We start from the raw sequence: 12,723 nt of genomic DNA on the forward strand, positions 1-12,723 counted from the left end.
AATTTAAACAACAAGAAAGAGCATTAAGTGCACTACCTGTTTGTGCAAGAGAAACACTAGGAATACCAGATGAGGAATTAAATTTTAGCAGCTTCAGAAGGTGATCTATCTGTTCCTTGCCTAATGGACTCGTCTCAACTTCATTAACAGTAGGAACCGCACACCTATTTCTGTCACCAGGTTTGCTACTCTTCTAATTTGCTGGTTTCCGTGGATTTTCCAGCAGTTCTCCCGAGTATGGCGTGGTTTGTTGTAGAAGTCGCACTAGACCCATGGCTTCTCTTCTATTTTTTGCTGAAAATTGACTGTTTTATTAGCAGCAGTCTTTGCAACAATAAGGCAGAACTCTCAACAGGTCCGCTGGTAGTCTTTTTCCCTAACATTACATGTCTACAGCTCTATTCTCTTCGAACCTTAGCAAACACTTCACCAATTAGAGGAAGTGGAGTCCTGCCAATGATCCGTCCTCGCACTTTATCAAATTCCACGTTGAGCCCAGCACGGAATTTGTAAATACGATGAGCCTCCACGGTCCGTTTGTAGTGATTGATATCTTTAGTGGATTTCCATTCATAATCATTGAATAGATCCATGTCTTACCAAATGCACTTCAATGAATTGAAATACTTGATGATCAAGTCTTCTGCCTGCCGAATCTCACCAAGTTTTAGAGTCAATTCCTAGATTTGAAACTGATTTCCTAAATCAGAGTACATCTGATTCACGTTGTCCAAGAGCTCCTTGGCCGTGGAGTAACATATATAGTTGAAGCTAATATCTTCGTCCATGGAGTTCACAAGCCAAGTTATCACCATTGAATTTTCTACATCCCAGGTCACGTACGTTGGGTCCTCCGATGCTAGTGCCTTCTTGTCCACCGTAAATAATTTTCACCATTAAGGTGAATATTGGTGATCTGAACCGAGTGATAATTGGTACTTGGGGCTTGGGTTGTCAGATTGGTTGATTGGGTTGTGATAGGCGAATTTGACATGGAGGAAATTTTATACATGACTGATCAGCGAAGAAATTTTGCAGAAAAGAAAATTAGTTTAGTTTTTTTTTTTTTTTTTTTTTTTTTTTTTCCTTAGGGTGGCTTTGATACCATATAACCTTGAAAGGAAAGAAATATGGAATATACCTTTTTTCTGTATTAGCACATAATTGATAAGTTTATACGGGTTCTCTTTATAGGAGAGAATACACGCACATAACTAGCTGGCCTAATTAAGAATTTCCTAATTTACAGCATTTGACCAATATTCTATTTACAACAAATATCCTCCAAATATTATATTTATAGCTAATAATATTTGGTAGTATTACTATCGAATCTTTCATTTTCAACAGTATAACAGTGAAAGACTTGTTCTTGAATACTTTTGAATTCCTTTCTTGCCAAATGAAGTAAATTGCAGCAGAAATGAATAACTTATGTGAAATGAAGTGATTATCTAACCATGCAATTGAGCACCACTCAATGAATTCATTCTAATTGAAAGACATAATGTTATGCAATTGAGCACCACTCAATGAATTCATTCCAATTGAAAGACATAATGTTTGTGGAAACCAGCTGCATGTTGTATGAATTCTCATATGATGCCACTAAATTTACACTTAAAGAATAAGTGATCAATTAATTCCAATTTAGAGAAGCAAAGATAACAAGCATTAGTGTAATGCTTGTTTCTCATTGGCTTAGTGTCTAAAGTATACAGAATCCCTTTAAGTGCAAGCCAGGAAATGTGAGTATGCTTTGGAATGTGATACTGAACCAAATAATACGAGAGGCCAAAAAAAAGGAAGGGGGGGGGGGGGGGGGGGTAGGGTACTTCAAAGTGTGGCTCAGTGACAACCCTTTGAGGAACAAGGCAGCCATTCAATCTTATCTTGTATATTTGTTGGTTGTGGTAAAAATGCAGCGGTGAGTTGAAGGATTGAAATTGGAAAATTGGAACATGTTGAAGAGATAGTGGAGTTGCCCACTGATCATTAAAAATGAGGTTATCAACTTTTACTTGGTTGTCCAGTTAAAGAATTTCCAAATTAGTGAGGGGCCATCTGAATAAAAATTGGACCATTTGGCATCCAATAGTCCAACCATAGGCTTATGTTAAGTCCATTCCCAACCCTGTGTTTGGTCATGCTTCTCAGCTTGAGGAGTCTTCTCCAAAATTCAAAATTTAATGAGAATTGCTTCACAGTCCAAATGCATGTTTTTTTGTCTTTGATTCTTAATTTGTAAATCTTTTTACTTTACAACTATACAAACACTTTCGCCTCTCATGTGCATATCATGTTTTTAATTAGACTAAAGTTGTATATATTGATTATGCCAAATAGAATAAAAATATTTAAAGGACCTTTTGGTTTTTTGAATTATATTTAGTAGTAACTTATTGACGGAAGTAACCATGCCCCCCTCTCCTCTTCCCTCTTTAAATCTCCGGCCATCCTATAGGAATCCTCACCCCAACCACCTCAAACCACTATTTCTCCCAACTAGAAAGCAACCTCGCACTACTCCCTTACCACTAGGTAAAACCAGTGGTTTAAAACCACCATTTTGCCCATCTCTAGCTAAAACCAGTGGTGTAATTACCATGAAATCCCTTGTTAAACCAGGTAAAGCCCCTGTTCAACAGGCAATAGCCACCAAGCAACAATGGAGCCTCACAGGAAAGTCCTTAAAAGCTAATAAGCTTAATAGGATCAAATCATCACCCTAGAAAGACAAGAGCACTACCAGAAACCCCTGTAGCAAAATCATCCCTGAAGTTGATTACCTACCAGAGGGTTCGATGTGGCCATATTAGATGCATCAAAATTTGACCTCATCAAAGAGGTGGCACAGCTCAAAAGTAAACTTATGGAGAAAGAAAAAAGTTAGATCAGGCAAAACTGAAAGCTCAAGTTCCACAGCCATTTAAATCAACTGATGCACAGTGCATTACAATCACTCTAGTAGCCAATGTAATTGATAATTTGCTCAGCCCAAACCCTCCACCAAGTCTCATCGAAGACCAAGGTGTGAAGCACGCACCACCACTGGTGCAATATAAGGGTAATTCAAGCAATACACTTTGCAATTCAAATTCAAATTCAAATGCTGATGTAACCGTTCCCAAATTCTTGCCTAAATCTCAGCCCTCTTCACTGACATTACCTATTACCAACCTCCACAAGACAATACCTTTCAGTTACAAAGGCACAATAATAAAGTTATTCCCAATCCCATCCCAACCAACTCTTAGTCATTCTTATTCCAACTCAACCAGCCATTACCCAAACCTAACCAAGCAAATAATAGCCTTGTAAACCTAACCTTGCCCGAGGACCACCATGAGACCATTAAGGAGAAAAGTACAAATAGCAGAACTGAAAGGTGGGCATCAGTGGCCCAATCACAGAAGGGGATATGGAAATTCGAACATTTTGAACCTTTAATCTAGAATGATGGTCTTGTTGTTGATCCTCCTGAGTCTGTTTGTGAAGATGGGGAACTTTTGGAAGGAGTGTCTAGTTGGTCACTTTAGCAAGAAGATGCCATTCAAACTGATCTCAAGCATTACATACAATATTTGGAATGCTAGAAGCCTCCAAAAAGTCATTCTTAACAAAGAAGGAAAATACTTATTCAAATTTGATTCTTCTAATAGCTGCAGAAAGATCCTAGGTGGCAGACAATTGTACTTCGCAGGTATGACTATCACTTTCAAAATGTGGCACACAGATTCACCACATAACACTCTTGAATCCTCTAAGCTTGCATCTATTTGGGTTAAGTTCTATAATGTGCCACTTAGCCTTTGGTCTCCCAAAGGACTAAGCTACATTGTTTGTGCAATTAGGAAGCCCTTGTTTACTAATGCTAATACACAGAACATTGACATAATTGACTTTGCCATGGTGTGTTTAGAAATCAATCCCCTATCCATACTACCTGAATCATTTCATGTGAGGTCCGACGGAAATAAAATGGAAGAAATTAAGGTTGTTTATCAATGAAAGCCTCATATCTGCACTAAATGTGCTTCATTTGGTCATACAAAGGAACAATGTATTTGGCCACCTACCAATTGTGAGAACCCTGATGAGCGTTGAAAAGTGTGCAATTAAACCCCTTAAGCGAGGGTATTTTAGTCCATTTATCTATATTTATTTTTCTGCTTTAGACTAGTTTTGTGTTATTTCCCTTTTTAGGTTAATAATGTTAAAACGGGCTAAAAATGGTTTCTTAAGGCCTTTTTGGAGTCAAACTAAGTCTTTGTGAGATTTGGAGCAAATGGAGGCTGATTTGGAGCAAAAAGAGGCTGATGCTGAAAAACTGCCAAGTTGGATAGATCTGAGAAAAGTCTGATAGATCTGCGAAAAGTGAGATCGATCAGAGTTGGATTGATCGAACCCAGATCTATTAAAAGTTGGATTGATCGAACAAACTCTGATCGATCGAAGAAAAGTTTGATCGATCGAAAATGTGCTGGCAGTGAGCTGTCTAATTCCCGAGCGTGCCGATTTCTACCTACCACATAGTACGGGATTAGATATTTTTGGGGCTATATTTCTGACTTAGTGGCTAAAAAAAGACCTTCTATTTAAAAGGAAGTGACCCATTTTTGTAAAAGTGCTTTTTATCATTTTATTTTTACATTGTAATTTTATTTTCTCTCTCTAGAAAAGTTAGAGATTAGGGTTAGAAGAAAAGAGGGAAGTGGAGGCTCATCTCAAGAACACATCTCTAGATCCACATACACTCTCTCTCTAGAGCTTCAAAGAAGAAGAAGAAGAAGATGGAGCCATGTTTGGAGCTTACCCTTGAGGGTTTCATGACCACATATACCTCCTCCATGATTCGCTAGATCTACACTTTGGGCTTGGATGAGCCCTAAGTTTTGTGTAATCTAAACCCTTATATTTCTATTTTTGGGGATTTATATATATTGTTGTGATTAGTGTTCTAGCCTTGTGAATTTAATGAATCTTGGTATATTTCTATGATTTCTTTGGTTTAATTCTTCCTATTAATTCTCTAGTTTATTTACATGTCTATGTGTGATTAAATTATGAATTATTTCTTACATAATTCATATGGATTAATTCTTTCTATTGATTCTCTATTTGATTACATGTTGTATTATGTGTGATTATTTGAGGAATTGATCTCTACACTAGATTCTTTATGTTGGTTGCATGTCTATGTGTGATTAATTAAGGATTTAGTGATGGCTAAGCATGGGTGTTCATTGAATGGGTTTATCAATTAATTTGATGGATTATTCTTATGCTTGTTGGGTTATTCTACAATTTGATTCATGTGTATAGGTAGGTAGACAACTTATACTTGAGTTGATATTCCATGGTTTATTGTTGCAAATTCTATGATTCTCTAGATTGATGTGTGTTACAATTGTGACTAGTTTGATGGGTCATGCTTAGAATTGATGAGTTGTTCTACATTTAGTTTATTTGTTGGTTAGGTAAACAATTCATACATGAATTTGATGGTCAATGCTTAATATTGTAATTGGTAGTCGCATTTTGTTCACAACAATGTATTCCCCATTAATGGAAAGCAAGTGGTTAATTACATGAGCTTAGTGGTGATTCCAACACCTTAAGACCTCTCTTCATATCTCTTAAATCCCTATCTCTCGCTAGTTTATTTTAATTGCGTTTTAATTTCCTTGCATCTTAGTTTAATCAATCAATCTCTATCTTTTGCAATCAATTGATACATTAGAGTCAAAGTTAAATTCCAACACATATAATTTCTGTGGACGATCCCTACTTGTTATACTTCATTAGTTGTAGTAGTGGTTTTATAAATGTAAATTTGACTAGAAAGGCTTCCGAAACCACAATCTTATTTTGACCTTGCGAAGCGACCTCTCACATTAAAAAGTCCATTTTCTAAACACTTGGAAAGGGGCTTGTTGAACCCTGTGGTAAATCCCCAAATTTATCCCAATGTTACAATGGAACAAGAGTGGAAAACTACTTCAAGGAGGAAAAAGAGAGCACAATCTAGTTACACTGCCATACAAAATCAATTTACTCAGTCAAACTTTTCTAGCCCACAGCACAATGCTTTTTCTTCTAACTCACAGTCAATACAACAGAGGGACACCACTTGTATGTCTTGTGATACCCCCGAATTTTCACGCGTAGTTTGGCCAGACCCACACCCAAAAACACGGGGATATCAAAAACAATATAGCAATAAACGAACACAGAATAAAAGAAGGAAAAAAAAAAAAAAAAAAAAAAAAAATCGCTGAATGAAATTCTATTAATAAAATAAAACATCTTTTACAAAAATAAATTCCATGAATTTAAAATTTTAAAATACAACTCGGGGAATCCTATAAGTCAAGGACCCCTAAACCATAAACTATTAATCTACTAGTTTATACATAACATCTAATAATAAATAACGATACTAAAAAGTAAACAAGATGAGTAGATAAATGACAGTCTCTTAGCTGCGGATCATCAACCTCGAGACTGAAACTTCTAATAACTTGAAATCCACGAGTAAATTCCCTCTACCAAGCCTCTGAAAATCGAAAAATAAAACATCTTTAACCAAAAATCATTCTAATTAAAGTTTTAACCTTTAATATAAGATGATACATATATATTATATATATAAATATATATAAAATAGGTTCATTAATATATTCCTTGAAATCCAAGACCATAAATAATAATAAAACTACCTCTATATTTAAACTAACCATCTAGTACATTCCCCTTTTAAGAGAAAACTTATTTAAACCTAAATTCTATTTTTAAAAAGTTATTTAGCCATTTAAATAATAAATAATAATCCAAAGAATATTTTCCTTCAATCCAAATCCCAATTTTCACCAATGTATGATTTTATTTATAAAGATTACATAGCAAATATCTATGTTTAGGCAATTCATCCATGCCTTCACTAATATTATTTTATTACTACTATAAAATAATATATTATCTTTTAAATATTAGTTTATTCTAATATAAGAATATTTATCACCTCCAACTTATAAACACAATATCCATAGATGTATATTTAATCATCTGACTTACTTAGCAATTTATTTATACTTTGGCAACTCATCCATGCCTCCATAAATATTGATTCATGTTTTGGCAAATCAACCATATATGACTCTAGAAGTATGTTTATTTATACTATAACAACTCAACCATGCTTCTACAAGTAATTTATTTATACTTTGGCAAATCAACCATGCCTATTAAATGATAATCTATTTATATATTGGCAACTTATCTATGCCTTCAAAAGTATGTTTTTTATCCATACTATTAATTAACAATTTATCCATTCTCCCCATGTATGTATTTTATTTATATAATTAATAAGGCAATTCATTTATACCTTTGGCAACTCATCCATGCCTCCAATTTAACCATGTACCAAACTTTACAATTAATTATAAAATAAAAATTACATAGGCACTCCATGCAAGTTATAAGCATATAATTAATTTAAATAAATAACCTATTATGATTTCATCAATAACACGACCACATATATAAACATATATAAATATCAATTAACAACTTATTAGTTGATTAGGTTATATTTATTTATTTATGTGTGGCAGTATATAACACATAGGCGTATATAATAAGTAGGTTACACAATTTTGCAATGTCCAAATAACATGTTACAGATTAAATATAAATATTCAGAATTATTTGGCCAACACCCAACCAATACAAAATTATCCAAATTAGTTAAAACAATTATCGGATAAGATATATATTTAACCAACACGTCTTACGATATAATTGGCTAAAACAATTACAGGATAAAATATATGTATATACAAAATTAGTGCTATCTTCCAGCCCAGTTTTGACAAGGTAAACATCCGTTTCACGAAATTTTTGTGAAATACAAAATCATAGATCTTTGAATTTTCATTCGACCTTCGTGAGATTTGAATTGTTTTGACACTTGAGAAAAGAGATACAAAAAGTTTTGGGATTAGCTACCCCAACTCTCGTGGATGTCTGGTTCTCGTAGTGCTTTTGGTAATGATCATTTTTGACATTGATGTCATTTGTATCAAAAAGTTTCCTTCTGAGTTGACCTGTTGAGGGCATGTTATGAACTAGTGCCTTATATAATCATGCTACCTTACTGACGAGTAAGTGTGGGCGGGTTCTAGTCATTGTTCTTACTGCCATATCATTCTTAGCCATCTGTCATGATTAGATTTGTCGTTGTCTTGGGATTCTCTCGGTGATTGACGTTAAGTTACTATGCCGATTCGTTTGGGGATTGTCACTCAGTTCTTAGGTTTTATGTTCCTTCGGAAGACCTTCAGGCTTTTGAAGTTGTCTTTTCGTACCTTATGGTATGTCTTTTGGTTTGATCTTACATTGATCTTGTTCGGTTCTCTTTTGTTTGTTCCTGATTTCGGGGATGAAATCCTTTTAAGGAGGGTAGGTTGTAATGACTCGGTCATTTTCCTTCCTTTCCTTTTCTCAGATTTTCACAGATATATATATATTTTTTTTCGTTATTCTTTTCCTTTCTGAGTTCAATTTTTCATCACTTAGTGTCGTCTCGAGTGCTCTGGAATGATTTTTGAGGCTCTTTTCTTTGGATTGACAACTTCCTTTAAGGACCGAGTCATTTCCACATTTTTCATTTTTTGACACTATTCACTTTTCGTCATTTTCCCTATTTCGTTTTTTTCCCTATTTTGTCTTTTTCCCTTTTGTCACTTTTTGGCACAACCTCACTTTTCGTGGTCAGAGTTGGTTTTCGAATTCACGTACCTTCATCCTAAGTGGTTTCCACGAAATACGTATCTTTACTTTTGTAAGAAAGTACTCAGGTTGCTCCCGGTGTCCATAGGGGTATGGATGCATAGTTTTTCAAAATCTTTTTCTTTTCTTAGGGTATTTTTCATAAATATCTTTTGAATATATTTTATTTCAGGGTTTCTTAAGAAAATATTTTTTGAAGATATTTTCATTCGGGTCAGTAATGCAGTTTTCACTTTTTGGAGGGGCCATTGTGCAATTAGCAAAAGTTATTGCAAAAATACCTCATCTGGAGCCTGGATCCTCGTACGGGATTTATTTTCACATTTCGTCAAATTGTGTACTCTTAGAATTCCGTTCTAGTCGTTTTTGTCTAATTTCAGAATTTCTGACCCTAGTTACCGCCGAACTTGTTCGGAGCATATCTTTCTGGTCGAGACTCAGTTTTCGATGCCATTTCTTCCTTTGTTCATTTTTTATCATTTTGAATCTTTTTTGTTCATAGAGTTTTGCTGTTTGAGCGCGTCTGCTCAAATTTCACTTTTCCGGACCCGACGGGGCCCTTTCGGGGCACTTTTAGGGTTTTACTATAAATAGGGGGTTGTAAAATTGAAAGCTCACTTTCTTCTCTCTTTATGCACGACCTGAAGCTCCCATGGCAGCCCAAGGGGGGCTGCCACCCTTCTCCTCTCATTTAAACCTCATTCCATTTGTTATAAAGTTATAGTGCCTTCGCGTTTTGTGTTTGTCTTGACTACGCGCTTCTTTCACCCTTATTAGAACCCGTTTTTGGCCAAATTTTGAGTTTGGGTTCGAGGTCAAGTTAGGATTTTGGTAGGTCCTCTTTGGAGTTTAATGTTCACGGCGTTGTCCCCGACAAAACCCCGAAGTATTGTCGGATTCGGAGCCGTTTCATTTTGGTGGCTTTTGAGATTTTCATCTTAAATTGAGGTAGGGGATGTTTTAGGATTTTGTATGTGTTGTATTAGGTGTTTTGCATGATTATACAACATAATTGCATGCCTTGTATCAAATCTAGAAAGTTAGAAATATTTATTTCTTTGTATAAGATTTAAATTTCAAAGGTGTATATGTTTGTTAACATATACACCTTTAATATGTTTGTTAACATATATTAAATTTAGATTATTTGAATAAGAAATGCACTTTTTATTTAATATTTTTTTTTTGGTGAAAGATTAATTCCCATGGTCGTACCTTGCATGAAATGAATTTATAATATACTTTTAAATTAAGTCTTGGCATGTTCTTTAACATACTTTAATTTGAGAGCATTTGGATAAGTATGAAAATCTAGAGATTTTAATTAAAATGATTAATTAAAATCTATTTAATGGTTCCATTGGCCTAAGTAAGTTTTTAACTTGATATTTGTGATGACTAGGGCTTGTATACTAGCATATGTTAATTTGGGACCATTTGATGTTGTTTTAGAATTTAGGGATTTGATTATCATGGTTTGATTAAATTCCATCTTATTGTTTTAATGGCCTAATTAAGTTTTTGAATTGGTATATGAAATGACCATGCTATGTTGTTTAACATGTGTTAATTAGGAACCATTTGGTTGAGATTTGAAACTTAGAGAAATTAATTAATTTACTTGATTAATCTCCATTTCTATTGCATTATTGATTTAATCATGAGTTTGACATTGGTAATATATTTCAATCATGATTTTGGACTTATATTAGATTCTTCAGTTTATGTTTTCAATATTGAATTATATTGTTATAGCGTGTAACGAATCGCACACTGAAGATTCGACATGTGATGTTATTATAGCGCGTAACGAATCGCGCTCTGAAGATTCGACATTTGTCATCCTATAGTAGTTGTGGATTTAGAGTATGAGCTGTGTGGTTATAACCTACTTGTGTATGGAATGTAGTTTCATGCTTTTTATATATATATTTCGTGTATAAGTTGTAAACTTATTTATTTTGGAGTCATTTGGGACATTGTTACTACGATATGGCTAGAGTTTGGCTCTAGTGCGGGAGGTATGAGTTCTCCCCGTCGAGATAGTGCGCGCTAGGGGTGTTATTACCAGCGGGTTAGTGCCCGTAATAGCCGTTGAGGTCTCGGCAGAATTTCGAGCTTAGATGTCCAAGTATTCCACTATTTGATTTTCTATGTCTTGATGTGTGGTATTAGAAATTTTAATTATACTAAATTGCTATATTTAGTTGATTTTGCACTTTTAGATTTCAAGTTGATAACTAAGAGAATCTATGTTTTGATATGCGGTATTAGAAATTCTAACTATACTAAATTGCTATATTTAGTTGTTTTCGTACTTTGAATTTCAAGTTGATAACTTTGAGAATCTATATCTAGTTGCTTTGTATAGCATGCTTCTATATCGGTTAAATTGCATAGATATTGTGATTTGTGTTTTATTATTCAAATGTGACTTAGTAATGATCCTATAGATTCATTTGGAATATAGACGTTAGGTGGCATGACCCACTTTAGCTGTTTTCGCATTTTAGATTTCAAGTTGATGACTTTGAGAATCTATATCTTGTTGCTTTGTATAGCATGCTTTTTTGTGGTTTGAATTGCATAGATGATGTGATTTATGCTAGAAATGATTTAGGGTAGCTTAGGATACTCTATGAGTTTCATCTTGATATAGACGTTAGGTGGCATGAGCCCCTTTACATGTTTCACCTTAAGGTGATAAAATTGTAAAATGCTAGGTCGATGCATGCTCATTTCCTACGAGTAGTTTTATATTGCTCACCCCAAAGTTACTGGGGCATATTTCAGGTACAGGAATTAATGTTGAGATTTTCATTATGCTTGGGCGATTAGTGGACTTGAAGATTCCATTTTGTGAAGGTTGGCTTGAAATGCCATTTATAGCCTTATTTGTCAAATGTGTATATTTGATTCTAAACTTGTAATGTGTGTCTAAGCACACTTTTTGATTCTTATTTTATGTATATGATATAAGGCCAATGGCCAAATTTCATTTGAAGTCCATGTTTATTCATAATGGTTGTATTTTGCCTTTAATGAGAATATGTGAAAAATCATGCGTTTTAGTATGTTATTTTACACCGGAGTGTGCTTTATGTATGAAATTCATTATCTAGCATTCATTTAATATGTATGAGGTGTGGCTAAGGGCCAAACACCATTTAGTTTTCATTTTTGCATTTTAGTTCACATATTGCATTTTTTGGCTAAAATAGTAGAAACCGAGCCTTTAAGGGTTCATTTTCAAATCGGGTGATGTAAAATGTGTCCTGGCACCTCCACTAGGTCTCATTCATCTTGTATGAAGTATGGCCAAGGGCCAAACGGTCATTTGAAATCATTTCCTAATTTTGGTTTCCATATTTTCCATTTTAAGTTCATTTTTGCCTTTTTGGCCATCGGGGGGTCGGATTTTGACTCGGCCATTTTTGGGAACCACGGACCATTCCCGCGTGCTCAAAATCATCATTTATGTTTGCGCGCATGATCATTTTCAAGAAAAACCCTTTCCTTTGTGATTTGAGCCTCCTATGGACTCATTTTAAAATTTTCTTGCATAATCTGATTTTAGGGCCTTTTGGGGTTTTCCTTCAGAAAATAAATTCCGGTCTTCACATGGTCACTTAGAAAACGTGATTTTAGGGGGGGATTTCTTTTTCATTTTTTTCCAGAAAATGTCGTCTTGGTGCCGGAAATCCATCGCAAAGTTCAGCTTTCTGATTTTTATTTATCAGCTTTTGGGACCTCATGTTCAGATTTCTTGGAGGGGAATTTTGGCCACTTCACAGTGCATTTTATTTATTTCTGTTCTCATTGCGGGGTAGAAAATTTGATTTTGGGAAGAATTTCTTCTTTGTGTTTTTCCAGAAAAATCCGTTTGGTAGCCCGTTTCCGACTCAGATCCTGTAGCAGCTTTTTACC

The sequence above is a fragment of the Cornus florida genome, unplaced genomic scaffold (assembly GCF_030987335.1).
Source record: "Cornus florida cultivar Cherokee Brave unplaced genomic scaffold, ASM3098733v1 CherokeeBrave_3.0.0_Hap2_Chr11, whole genome shotgun sequence".
Taxonomy (NCBI): domain Eukaryota; kingdom Viridiplantae; phylum Streptophyta; class Magnoliopsida; order Cornales; family Cornaceae; genus Cornus; species Cornus florida.